The following is a 14062-nucleotide window of genomic DNA, read 5'->3' as shown; positions in this document are numbered from 1 at the left end:
CCAGTTTTCCTTTATGAGCTTGTTGGACAAATCTATGAATTTGCTGTTGTTTTTTTTCGTAAATTTGTTTGAAGCAATATTCACCTTCAATGATGATAATACACATAAATCAAATAGTTTTCACTTTAAAAATTTAAAACTTCGCTGTAGATTCATTTCAAATTATACAGAACCAGAAATTTTCCATTTAGTAACTTTTATCCATTCGAAAATTATATTTATTGAAAATTATTATATATGTTCAACTTTAAAACGCTAAAATGTTTTTCTTAACCCAAAATATTGTGATTTTAAAATATTTTTTGGTTTTAATACTAGTGGAAGAAAATAAGTACACGCACGTCTTGGCCTGTTTCATATTCATAAACTGGTAAAATTAATAAGGTAAGTAACGCGCCTTCCCCCTGTGGAACAGTGGCATGTCTATGTACTCACACTTCTAAAAACATGGTTTTGATACCCGTGGTTGGTAGACCACTGATAACACATTGTGCTTAATTCCAAACAAACAAAATATAATGTGCTTTAAGAGATCATTAATGTTAATAATAATTGTGAGAGTTCCAAAAGTTAAGTGTCAAGTCTAAAGTGATACATTCTAGAATTCAATTGTTTTCAGTTGTGCATAAAGCTATATATAGCACGAATATCGAAACCTATTTTCTGTAGTTATAAATCCGTGGACATGCTGCTGTGCCACTTGGTGGCACACACTAGAAAAGACCGTTTTAAATGTCATTCTTAAACAGTATATTAATTTTCAATGTATCTATAAAAATGGTCACAGTCTTAAAAGTGTTGTATTTACTCGGGGGAATTTGTTTCACGGTCTTTTTTGAACACATCTTTTTAAAAAGCTGCGTTTACGTATTTCTCACGGTGAAAAGAATATAAATGTGTAAGTTAAATGAGGAAATTATATAATTTGGTACATCAGTTTAAGCATATTACTGTATTTTATATTTTCTGTTTTCATCTAACTTGATATCAACTTAAAAGAGACCGCTGTTATTGGTTGTTAGATACAATAGGCATCACTCACGCATGGAAAGCGTGAAAAATCAGTATACATATAACACTACTATGAGCAATATTCATACAGCAAGGGGACATTGCCACAACCGTTACAATGACCTCCTACAAAGAAACTACATCCATTCATAAATACTTATGAAAAGATAAAAAAAACAACATTAATAGTTCCTAAAAATAGAAAATGCTTTTAGATTACATCCTTTTCGCCCCAAACAAAGTATGGTTGAACAGTATATTATGCCAATCAGACCAGTCTTACGTTACCATAGAAGATTTATTTAAGGCACAAAGGTTGATATTACAAACTCAGTTCAAGTAGTTGATCCGTATTAAAATCACAAGAACATATTTTTTTCACACTCTCTATTTTACTATTACCTGTTTTTTTATCTATGATCCACTATGCTCATCACATTCTCATCTGTAATTGTAGACACATATTTACTTCATGACTAACGGAAATTCTTAATACATCGTATAACACATACATAAAAATTTAGAAAAAAATATCTGCATACACTTGATATTTCATATCATCACATTCTCACTGCTTCTTTTTTATATCAAGTTCTTCTAGACCCAAACCTAAAAATGTAATATTAAAAGGACATTTTAGAAGAGTTAATTAAAGGTCATTGTATTAAATTTTCTGTAACTTTCTTCCCAAATTGTGAGTACGATTCCGTGTTACTAACATATAGCAAACAAAGGGTAACATAAAGGTTACAGAAACAAGTTACAAAACAAAATAAAATAAACTAGAACTCAAAGTAAAATAAAATAAACTACGAAATATAATACAAAAATAAATGTTTATTTTGAAATTACCATTTAAAATCACCAAATAAGCAATAATATGGAAAAGAAAAAAGATTATAATGTCTACTTCCTACAAAGCATCTGATACACAGAGCAAGGTAAGATAAGACTATAGAAGCTGTAGTATTTACCATAACTTCAACTTCTCGTACATGTATTATTTTAAACACATATCATATGGTACCAAGCCCGTGATTCTCAAAACTAGCTACCATTACGTTACGTCCAAGCTAATTGCTAAAGTCTCCTACACTGACAGCTAGACCCATAGTTTAAACCAGTTGGAGCCATATCTTATCATTGATTTTCCTGTGTATCTATCGTGGTTTTTGCCTGAACGATATTTACACGTGATAGCCCTGATTGAAAGTGATACAAGCATTTGAATAGCAAGTGACTAGATAAGATACAGTAGAAACAGGGACCTTCTTTCACCCATTTTAGATGCTATCAAGAACATAAGTGTCGTTGTATGAATAATATATTTATGGCGACTGGGATCGAACCCCTATTGTCCTATCTGAAACCATAGTGGATGCATCATGATGCTTTGAAACATTTATCGCACTGTACATTTTTAACAAGTTTTGAGGGACGTCATGGATTTAGGGGTAGTTTCGGATCTAAGTCTGAGCTGTAGCTCTTACTGTTGGTAGTTTTTTTCAGTGCTTCAGAACACAGTTTAGTGTGATTAATGTAAGTTACATCATAACAGAAACTGCTTACATCAGAAATGATATATTTCTGAAACCTATGTAATAATGCATATTCGCACCCTGCACTTATAAATGAGTATCTCATCACAATTACCGGGAGTTATATTCTGGAATGCTTTTTGGTGTTTTTTTTCATACAGCTTACTTAACTCATTAATGTCAGTATTAAATTACTCAAGACGCCTTTATCTTTGAGCTTTGATCTCAGCCCTGTGGATTACCCATTTCTCTCTGTTGAAACTCATTAACAATTGTGTTCCACTCATGTCATCATTTATCCAAATTTTCCAGTGCAACTAGCACTAAACCAATTAACCACAACATCGAGTGTTGTAGTTCTTGTCACTGAATCTATCCATTCCAAGCAACAGTTTGTTTGAAATATTTAAAAAAATGGACCACGAACTTTTCTACTATCCCCTTAAACAGCTGTGGAACATCACCAATAGAGCTAACCAACTATGATACAGACAGGTATTTTTTATCAAAGGGTACCTGGGACCGCTTCAGCAATTCTCAAGATTTTAAGGATACTCGTTATTCCCATGAACTTTTTTTTTTTTTTTACTTTTCTATGTTTCTCTATGTGATAGTTGACCAGCGGATACTACAAATACTACTTAACCACTTATCAGTTTCAAATTTTCGAGAACAGATGAAAAATAATTGGTAAAAGCTCTTAGTCTCAGGAAGTTACTTCCTTTATTATTTTCATATTCTCTAACTGTGATCACTTATCACCTGAAGCTTCCCCCTATCCACTCTATCCATTCTAGTGTTTCAGAAAGAGTGACATGATCACGATTTACAAACATTACAGCACTAGAAAATTAAATAGAAACAGAATCGTGCTGAATATAATATCTATAATGAAAAAACTCTTTCGTCATGACACCAAAATATAACTTGATGATTTAATTTGAAGTATTCTAGTTTATTAACGTCTAGCAGATAAGTTCAAGTTCTCACAAGTTGCATGTTTTGAAAACTTTATTTGAAAAATTTTTTGATTAACCTTTCAATAGCTCTCATCATCAATAGATGATGCTACCTACAACATTCCAGCTATTTAAGGTTTAAAGAGACCGACATTTGCGGGCGAATTCAACATGCATCCACAACACAGTCCAAACACGGCTGATTTTGACACAAAAAGAATAAAATAAAAAACTCTCTAAATTATATTCGGGACCCGGATGAAGGTATATTCCTAACAAATACTATGTAAGATGGACGACATATGCGTGAATTGTTCCCCAAATTGTATTATACTCGCTGAGAAATCGAGAGAAAGACAAAAATTCCAAAATTGTTTACACTTATGTTTGGGACCTGTTAAAAAGTATCCATGTACTAATTTCGTGCCAGTTGGTGTAAATGCGAGTGAGTAATTGACTAAAAACCCCCAAATTATGCTTTTTTGTGCTGTGAAACTTCTAAACATACTCAAAACAGGCACATCTAACTTTTTTAATGTGTTTGGTGCATGAAAGTTACTAATTGTTCAAATTTTCACCTTGATTCCTCTAATTTTATCGCAAAAGAGCAAAATACACATTTTTTTAGTTTGTTTGATCTTTTATCCCATAAACTTCTCAAAAAGATTTAACTAAAAAAAATTCAAAAAGTATCTGAGCGTATTATTTGATAGATTGACTTGAAGACAAAAGGCGGAAGACTTTCGAAACGTCGTCCTCTACACTCGTGTCTTCACAACAGACAGTTGCCGTCCATTCTACAGAGTTTCATCAATGTCTGAGTGTATTGATATAACCTTATCAAGTTTCAAATCAATCCGACGAAAAATAAAGGAACGGCTTCGACTGAAAATTATTTGGAAAAAGAAGAAAAACAATGTCTTTATATACAAATAAGGAAAATTATTTATTCAAATAACGGAAATATGTAACTCAGGAATCAGTTTTTGATTCTATAGTAAAGACTATAAAATGGCAACTAGAATAGAGGGAAAATGTATTCATGTCATTGCAAGATTAGAAACAGGACCTAGAAAAACGTACTGAGTTATTTGGATAACCTGCTATTGAGCCATACAAAAGCCTAGTGCAATTAGATACAATCCTTAGCTTAACTATATCAGGGCTCGGCATGGACAGGTGGTTGAAGTACTCGATTCGTAATCCAAGGGTCGCGAGTTCAAATCCCTGTCACACCAAACGTGCTCGCTCTTTTAGCCGTGGGGGCGTGATAGTCAATCCTGCTAGTCGTTGGTAAAAGAATAACCCAAGAATTGGCAGTGAGTGGTAATGACTAGTTACCTTTCCTCTAGTCTTACACTGCTAAATTAGGGACGACCAGCGCAGATAGCCCTCGTAAAGCTTTGCGCGAAATTCAAAAACAAAACAAATAAACAAACGCTAGATCAGAGATCATCCTAATAAATGTATTCAAATGATCTACAGAAACTCTTTAATTGTACCAATTTTATCACTCCTTGGAATGGTTATGACCTCACTCTCCAATAGAATATGACATAGAAAGAGGTTCAAGCAAATATAAGAATGTACCTAAGAAATATATATATATATATACAGTTATGTGAAAAAGTTAGGCCCCTATGAAAGCCTGTGTATATTTGCAACGTTTTTGGATATATAGATATTTAATCTCAATTTTAACAATACTGAGACATTATAGAAATATAACTAAACAATTAAAACCGAAGAAAAGACTTCTCAAGATCTTCTGTAAATGTAATTCTACAAAAATGCATATTCTAATTCAGGAAAAAGATAGGACACCCCACATTTATTCCCACTTAAAATGGCTCAACTCACACACAGGTGTATTACACCAGGTGCACATGATTAGAAAATCGTTGCTTAGCATTTTGAATGAGGCTTGTTCTATTTAAACCTCAAACATTTAGTTTGGTGTGCTCCTGACTGTTGAAGTGAGAGTAAGCACTATGGTGAGAGCAAAAGAGCTGTCTGAGGCCTTCAGAAAGAAAATTGTAGCAGCTTATGAGTCTGGTAAGGGATTTAAAAAGATCTCAAAAGATTTTGAAATCAACCGTTCCACTGTCTGGAAAATAGTCAACAAGTGGAGGGCTTTCAAAACAACTGCCAATATGCCCAAGTCTGGTGGTCCAAGCATGTTCACCCCAACAGCAGACCGCAAGATGCTAAAAAAGGTCTCCAAACACCTGCATGCCTCTACAATCAGAAAGAGACTGCACAAGTTTAACTTGCATGGGAGGTGTGCAAGGAAGAAACCTTTGCTCTCTAAGAGAAACATCAAGGCCAGACTGACGTTTGTCAGAGAGAATGTAGACAAAGACCAGAACTTCTGAAATAATGTTCTTTGGACAGATGAGTCCAAAATTGAATTATTTGGACACAAGAACAGAGGACATGTTTGGCGTAAACCAAATACAGCATTCCAGGTAAAGAACATCATACAACTGTGAAGCATGGAGGTAGAAGTGTTATGGTTTGAGGCTGCTTTGCTGCAGCAGGACCTGGACAGCTCACAATCATAGAATCCACCATGAATTCTACTGTGTATAAGAGGGTGCTTGGATGTGAAACCATCTGTACGAAAATTAAAGATGAAGCGGAACTGGACCCTGCAACACGACAATGACCCAAAACATACCAGTAAATCCAACAAGAACTGGCTGTAAACTAAGAAATGGAGAGTCCTGGAATGGCCGAGTCAAAGTCCAGATCTTAATCCCATTGAGATGCTGTGGGGTGACTTAAAACGGGCTGTACATGCAAGAAACCTCTCAAACATCTCACAGCAGAAAGAATTCTGCATTAAGGTGTGGGGCAAACTTTCTTTAGACCGATGTCAGAGACTGGTAGAAAGCTACAAGAAGCGTCTCACTGCAGTTATTTCAGCCAAAGGGGGTAACATTGGCTATTAGGAGGTAGGTGTCCTAACTTTTTCCTCAGTTAGAATATGCATTTTTGTAGAATTACACTTACAGCAAATCTTAAAAAGTCTTTTTTTCAGTTTTACTTGTTTAGTTATATTCCTATAATTTCTCAGTATTGTTGAAATTGAGATTAAATATCTATATATTCAAAAATGTTACAAAATACACAGACTTTCATAGGGTGTTCTAACTTTTTCACATGACTGTATATCAGTATATCATATTATTATGTCACTAGAAATTGTTCTACGAGTGGAAAAGCATATTTACAGGGGGTTTGCAAAAAAAACAAAAAGCCTCTTGTTGAATATCTTGTTAATTTCTTGTACATTTTATTAGATAACAGGAAAATATGTGAAACTATATGTTCTTAGAACACATTCGACGAGATTTGTTCAAATATGAACTCAAATCCTAATTTTAACACCGGCTTTCGTAAATATCTAAATTTGTAATTGTTTTAGTTACATATTCTCATAACGAGTGTTGTGCACCTGCTGGAGTTTCTTAGATCTTGCTCTTCTAATTAGTCTACAAAATGATCAAACAAGTTTAACAATTGTGGGATCGTTAAAAGACATATCTGGAAGAGAACTGATGTGATAGAATGGCCAGGTCAATCACCCGATATGGCCTGAGTTAAATCGGTTAACCAAAGATCGCAAGCCAAACATGGAAGATGAACTTTTTGTGGTTCTCAAAGAAGGATGAAAGTCAATCACACGGGAATATCTACACAAACTCATTGAAAGCATGCCATGTTGATGTGAAGCAGTACTGAAATCTAAGGGAATGTCGACTAACTATTAACTAATGAAACCAGTTTTTGTTATTTTGAGTTTCATTTTTACGTTCGATTATTGCAGAGAAACTTGTTTGATCATTTTGTAGGCCAATTATGAGAATATGTAACTAAAATCATTAAAAGTTCAGCTATTCACGAAAGTCTGTGTTAAAATTAGGTTTTGAGATCATATTTGAATAGATCTCGTTGATTGTGTTTTAAAAACATAGTTTTACATATTTTTCAGTTATTTAATTAAGGATATAATAAATTAAGAACATTTCCAGTTGGCCATATTTTTGTAGTCTATGCCCTGTATCTTTATTCTAAATATATACAAATATTCGTACAGATTTTGGATATCATGTGATAAACTTGCACTAAACCTTCCTAATCTTTACAGACTAGACATTTCGTAGAGCTTCTGTTTGTCCTTTTATATTTCTCTGTCATTGCTCGTCTTTAAGCAAGATAGTGGTAATTTTACAGATTTATACCGTTAAGATCTGAGATTCGATTTCCTGATGTGAACACAGCTGACAGTCAAACTGACTTTGCTCTGAAACAATAAACAATTAGTCATTGCTTTCAGTGGAATGTGAGTTATAAATAGGTGAATGAACGGCTCTGGAGTTTGTACAAAGTGGGAATTATTCTTTTCTTCTATGTTTAAAAAGAAAATATCATTTGTGATGGAAAATGTGTTATTCTTCTGCTCTAATAGCCAACCAACCATGACAGATATGGAAGTCTGTTTAACGTACGAATTTGTATTTAGTTTGTTTAGTGATCTCATATTTAATGGTTATTCAGTTTTCATAACAAGGCTGTTAAAAGTAATTATTTTAAAGGCGATAGTTATGGCATATTTCGTTACATAACTCGGTAAGAGTTGTACGCTGTGTGTGTGGCTCGATTGTTATGGTACTGTTTACGCTACCTTTCTCGAAACCACAAGTTTTTTTTCTCCATGTGAGCATTGCTACATCAGAACGTATCGTAGTTTGTAGAGAGTTCGAGGACCCAGGTAGGAAATATATATATATAAGAAATCAAATGAGCGTAAAAAAATGATGTTGGGAAATCTAAGTTAGTGAAGGTAAGGTTAGAGTGAATGATTCTTAGATTAGCTGTAAAGGGCGACATTTTCAAGTGAGTTTCGCAGTTTAGTCCAGATAAGGAGAATAATTTGTCTTATAAAAGGGTGTTATAAGGTAATTTAATCTATCTGTGTGTGGACTTTGGTAAAAAGCAGCAATTACTTAAATTACTTATTGTTGGCAAGAAACAAGAAAAGGTGACTGTCAATATGTATGCTGCTACCAAAAGAAAGAGAATCGAGAAAACACGTCAAGTTCACATAAGAAGGAAGTGCCATTTTCATGTTTGAACTAATGGTCAACCGAAATTATCAAATGAATCAACAGCTTCAGTGGTGATTAGAGCATGTGCCAAATATTGAGAGGTGATAACAAATCACAAAATGCTAGTAGGTCAAGGCTATATTGGGGACAAGAAAGTTAGTCTTATGAGACACTTAGTACACTAATGCAGCAGTGAGAACCAGTTTAGTATCTGATGGCCAGACGACAAGCAAGACATGCCTCTGTGTGTTAATTGATGGGACAGTGGAAAAATAAAAGTAGGTATCTCATACCATGCAGGAGACCTTGAAACTACGTGTTTGAAGGCACCGATATACGATTTGATGACTGAAAACATACTAGGTAGTAGGAATTTGGAGAGCAGAAAGATAATAATAGCAAAATCACGTTTACCATAGGAAAGAGTACTTCACTGAAAAACAAACTAACTGCTTGACAGTAACATATAAATTGCATAAACATTTGCTTATGCAATGACTGTCATCATCCACTGTAGACTAACTCGTGTTTTTAAATTAATCAAGTTATATTAAGTTTTGAGAACATTTCAGACGTTAAATCTTACATTCATTAGGTTACATCAAACCTCCCTTTAGCTAAAAATAATATATATATATATATATATATATAGTGTATAGCATTATTAAGTAACATGTTTTAACGTCAATTAATTTGCAATTGGTAGATGACGTACAGGGCATTCACAAGTAATTATTTGATAATTTATTGAATGTGCAACTAAATCATATTATAATAATCGTATTGTTTCAGGTTACAAAGTCAGTAAAGTTACAGGGTATAAGTGGCAAAATATTATAATTTAATGAAGTTGGTTTGAGAAACAAAAATACAAAGCAATATTTGAGATGAGAATCATGTCAAACACAGTAAATTATATTTCATATGAAGTAACAAGACCAATAAACGCAATTGAAGAAAAGAAATAAAATGAGTAAAGAACTCAAATAAGGGAAATTTAGTTATTAAACTTTATTTTAATTAAATAAAGCTGAGCTAAAGTACGAGACGTGACAGAAAGAATTTTATAAAGCAAAATATAAAATAAGCAGTTAGCAAACATATAATAAAGAATGGATAAAACTCCAATGTTTCAAAATAGATCTTGACATTTTGTCATGGCCAAGCGCGTAAGGCGTGCGACTCGTAATCCGAGGGTCGCGGGTTCGCGCCCGCGTCGCTCTAAACATGCTCGCCCTCCCAGCCGTGGGGGCGTATAATGTGACGGTCAATCCCACTATTCGTTGGTAAAAGAGTAGCCCAAGAGTTGGCGGTGGGTGGTGATGACTAGCTGCCTTCCCTCTAGTCTTACACTGCTAAATTAGGGACGGCTAGCACAGATAGCCCTCGAGTAGCTTTGTGCGAAATTCCAAAACAAACTTGACATTTTGTAGTCGAGAGCTGAAATTACTTTGAAAAAAGTGAAGCTGCTCCTTGGGCTTACACAGCTTTCTATACCTTGGGCTGTTTTATGCAAAATTATGTGAATTTAATTATCTGTCTAATCTATGTGGTAGTCGTTAAGTACCTACGTAGCAAGATGATGTTAGCCATCAATATTGCTCACTTGTGATGGTAAATGCAACCTGTATTGTCACCTACTATAAAACCAGATATCCGCGAAAAATTAAGCGAGTAATCTATAACGGGATCCTGATTAATTTCTATAACTTAGATTTTTCTTAAACCTAAATATCATTGTATGTGATAATTGTATACCGCAACAATTAACTTTTAAGAATCCACAACTTAACAGTAAAATGCATTAAATAATCTCTAGCTCCAACGTCTTCTGGTCTCATGAGGTTAGGTATAGAATTTGTTAATTAGATATTGAATTATGTCGTTAAGTGTTACCTTTGAATTTAAATTTACCAACAAAACACTATTTTAACGTTGCTTAAATAAAAACCGGGCCCGACATGACCAGGTGGTTAGGGCGCTAGACTCTTAATCTGAGGGTTGCGGGTTCGAATCTCTGTCACACTAAACGTGCTTGCCCTTTCAGCCGTGGGAGTGTTATAATGCAACGGTGTAATCTCACTATTCGTTATTAAAAGAATAGTCTAAGAGTCACTGGTGAGTTGTGATGACTAGCTGCTTTCTATCTAGTCCTAAACGTTCAAGTTAGGGATGGCTAGCACAGATAGCCCTCGTATAGCTTTAAGCGAAATTCAAAAACAAACAAACAAAGAAATTAAAGCTGATCACAAATAAAGACTAGTTTTAATTTTTAATTTTGAAACTTCATCTCGTATATCCATATATAGCAAAAACAATATGATGAACAGCTTTATGCTATTGTCTGTAAAATGAACGTTATTCCTGCTATTTCGATTTCCTTAAAAGGACACATAAGATAAGGATTTCTATTTTTACTTCGAACAGATTCATTTGTGGAAGACCGCACCGAGCAGGACCATGGATAAAAAATAGACTAACAAAAACTTTAAAATTTTGTTTGAGAAAAAAATAAAAGAAACGTGGGCAGAATGATATTATCACCTTTACCATGTTAGTGTTGTTTTAAATTGAGAACATGTAGAAATACGACAAGTAATAGGAGATTTGTTTCACTGCTAGGAGAAAGTTATTAATACACTGCTATTTCTGGCACTTATATGCTGCGTACATGTTTCTTTGCCAAAACAAAAACTTTACGTGAAAAGCATATGAAATAATCATATGTTTGATTGATCAGTTGGATAGTATATCAAATATGGCAGCTAATTTTATGTACTCTTTTATCCATTTCTGTTTGTATGATGGGAAGAGGTGAGCGTTGAAAGTTTGAATCAAATAATGACATGGTCAAAGGAAGAAAGAGGGATAACAGTGAGGAATACAACTTTTATCCGATTTTATTGGTATATATTTTTAATCTTCGTTTTCTTTAAGATTTAATCAATCTCAAAATAAACTATTGAGAATCGTTTAATTGAAATTTCAATAAAGAAATTTGTCACTTGTTATTCGAATGACTTAAGATATATTTTAAGGAAAATTTAATATGCTTAGAAATTCCAAGGGTAAAGATTTGTTTTGTATGTTTGTTTGTTCTAGATTTTGCGCAAAACTACACGACGGCTATCTACGCTGGCCGTCTCTTGGGTTACTCTTTTACTAACGAATAGTGAGATCAACCATGACATATATAACTCCTCCACGGTTGCAAGGGCAAGCATGTTTAATATTAAGGAGATTCGAATCCGTGGCTTTTAGATTACGAGTCGAGCGTTCCTACCACCTGGCCACACTGGGCCACCTAAGGGTAAATAATTAACACTGTTTGCTCAGGAAATCCGAGTTAACATAGAAATCATTATTTGGACAAGAAATTTCAATGTGTGGAAGCAGCTTTATAAGACCTTTTAAACGAAAAAAAGCGTATACAGCATTGTTCAAACTCGAAAATCAGGTTTTACTTAGGTATAGATCAATATTTGATCAAGGTAAATAAAATAGTCAAGAGGGGGTTTACATGACGCAAAACTAGTACAGGTGACAGTATATATTATCAAAAAATGATTACATAACTTTAACATGTGACTGCTTTAGTGTCTATCACTTGGGTATTCCCCTGGTGAAAAGCCAAAAATGTTTGCCAACGCTGCTGCGCAAAAAACAAACTTACACGTGTTTGGCATCGTATTACACGTTTCATTGAAGTCTTACAAGTGCCAGGAAACATTTTCAGTGCAGCAGTAAATGCGCATGAATTGGCTTTTTTCCAAGACATGTAATTGCCATTGTAAGACAACAAAAAACAGTTTAATAGCAACAATTGTTAGTCTCTGATAAGAAATACAATCTTTCAAGCCAAATGCATCAGTATATAAACACGAAACTTACCGACTGATGACAATCATCTTGAAATATTATCTATGTATTTGAGATTAACGGTAGTTTTGTAGTTCATCGACACTAGCTATCAAGATATATTGTTTTTTCGTAATTGTTTGGTAGTTGATATAATTCCCGTAGTAAGCCGATTACTAATATTAAATATTAACCAATAAGGATTTGAAGTCGTCTCACGATGTTTTAATTGGATAACAGTGTACACACACACACACACACACACACAAACACATACATGCATATGTGTATACCCAGAAGAAAAATACCAAAACTGTGTATATATATATATGTGTGTGTGTGTGTGTATACTTGTTTCCAATGTATCAAACAGACCTCTCGTTTCTTATTCGACTTTGTACACGAATTTTTCTAAAAGTTCCTGCAAAGTTTCAGTAGCTCTTACTAATAATTTGTTATTTAAGAACTATAAATTAACAGAGGTGGAACAAGCTAACACTTCCACTTATGATTTGGTTTACAACTTCTCTCACTATTCTCCGCTTCATTCGGCCATTCCGTATGATAGATTGTACCATCTAACAGTTGTGATAAGAAATTTTAATATCTATGTTATTTCTTTGATGATATAGCAAATACATCAGGGTAAAAATTCAAAAAATTCACCACCTTTTAAAAAAAATAGTATACCTTCTTGATAAATGAACAACATTTTAAACATAAGACATTTGATAATATAAATAGTTTTCAGGATAAAACAAAGTTTTCAAAATCTATAGTATATCATTGACATATATATCACTTTGATCACAAAGGATAACATGACTAGTTTATTATAACTTACCATTTGTATAAAACCAGTGGGGAGAAAAAGGCAAAATAACGAGTTATTCTACTCCTCTCTGAAGACGGGGGAGCAGCAAAAAGGAAATAAATGAGTGTGTTTATAAATACTTTCTTATTTGCTAAATAGGAGTAAACCAAACTGGGCTCCCGGTAGTACAGCTAAAATAAGGGGTTCGATTCCCCTCGGTGGGCTCAGCAGATAACCCGATGTGGCTTTGCTATATGAAAAACACACAAACACAAACCAAACTGAGTGTGTTTATAAATACTTTCTTATTTGCTAAATAGAAGTAACCCAAACTGGGCTCCCGCTAGTGCAGCTAAAATAAGGGGTTTGATTTCCCTCAGTGGGCTCAGCAGATAGCCCGATGTGGCTTTGCTATAAGAAAAACACACAAACACAAACCAAACTAAGTGTGTTTATAAATACTTTCTTATTTGCTAAATAGGAGTAAACCAAACTGGGCCCCCGCTACTACAGCTTAAATAAGGGGTTCGATTCCCCTCGGTGGGTTCAGCAGATAGCCCGATGTGGCTTTGCTATAAGAAAAACACACAAACACAAACCAAACTGAGTGTGTTTATAAATACTTTCTTATTTATTAAATAGGAGTAAACCAATATCAGTTTTTTTTAGCTATTATTATCTTAGTGCAAAGTTACACAGTGGTCAATCTACGATCTGATAGAACGAGCAATCAAACTCTGGAATTTAGCATTCTAGCTCTCGAAACTA

The 14062-nt window shown here is 34.0% G+C and overlaps 1 protein-coding gene across 1 annotated transcript in view; it reads right to left on the bottom strand.

Moving 5' to 3' along the window:
- LOC143229436 (protein FAM13A-like) overlaps positions 1–14062 on the bottom strand; it is a 48012-nt gene that overhangs the window by 30687 nt on the left and 3263 nt on the right. The gene's annotated exons all lie outside the window — the stretch shown is intronic.

The sequence above is a fragment of the Tachypleus tridentatus genome, chromosome 10, assembly GCF_004210375.1.
Source record: "Tachypleus tridentatus isolate NWPU-2018 chromosome 10, ASM421037v1, whole genome shotgun sequence".
NCBI lineage: Eukaryota > Metazoa > Arthropoda > Merostomata > Xiphosura > Limulidae > Tachypleus > Tachypleus tridentatus.
This window is presented reverse-complemented; position numbering and strand designations above follow the sequence as displayed.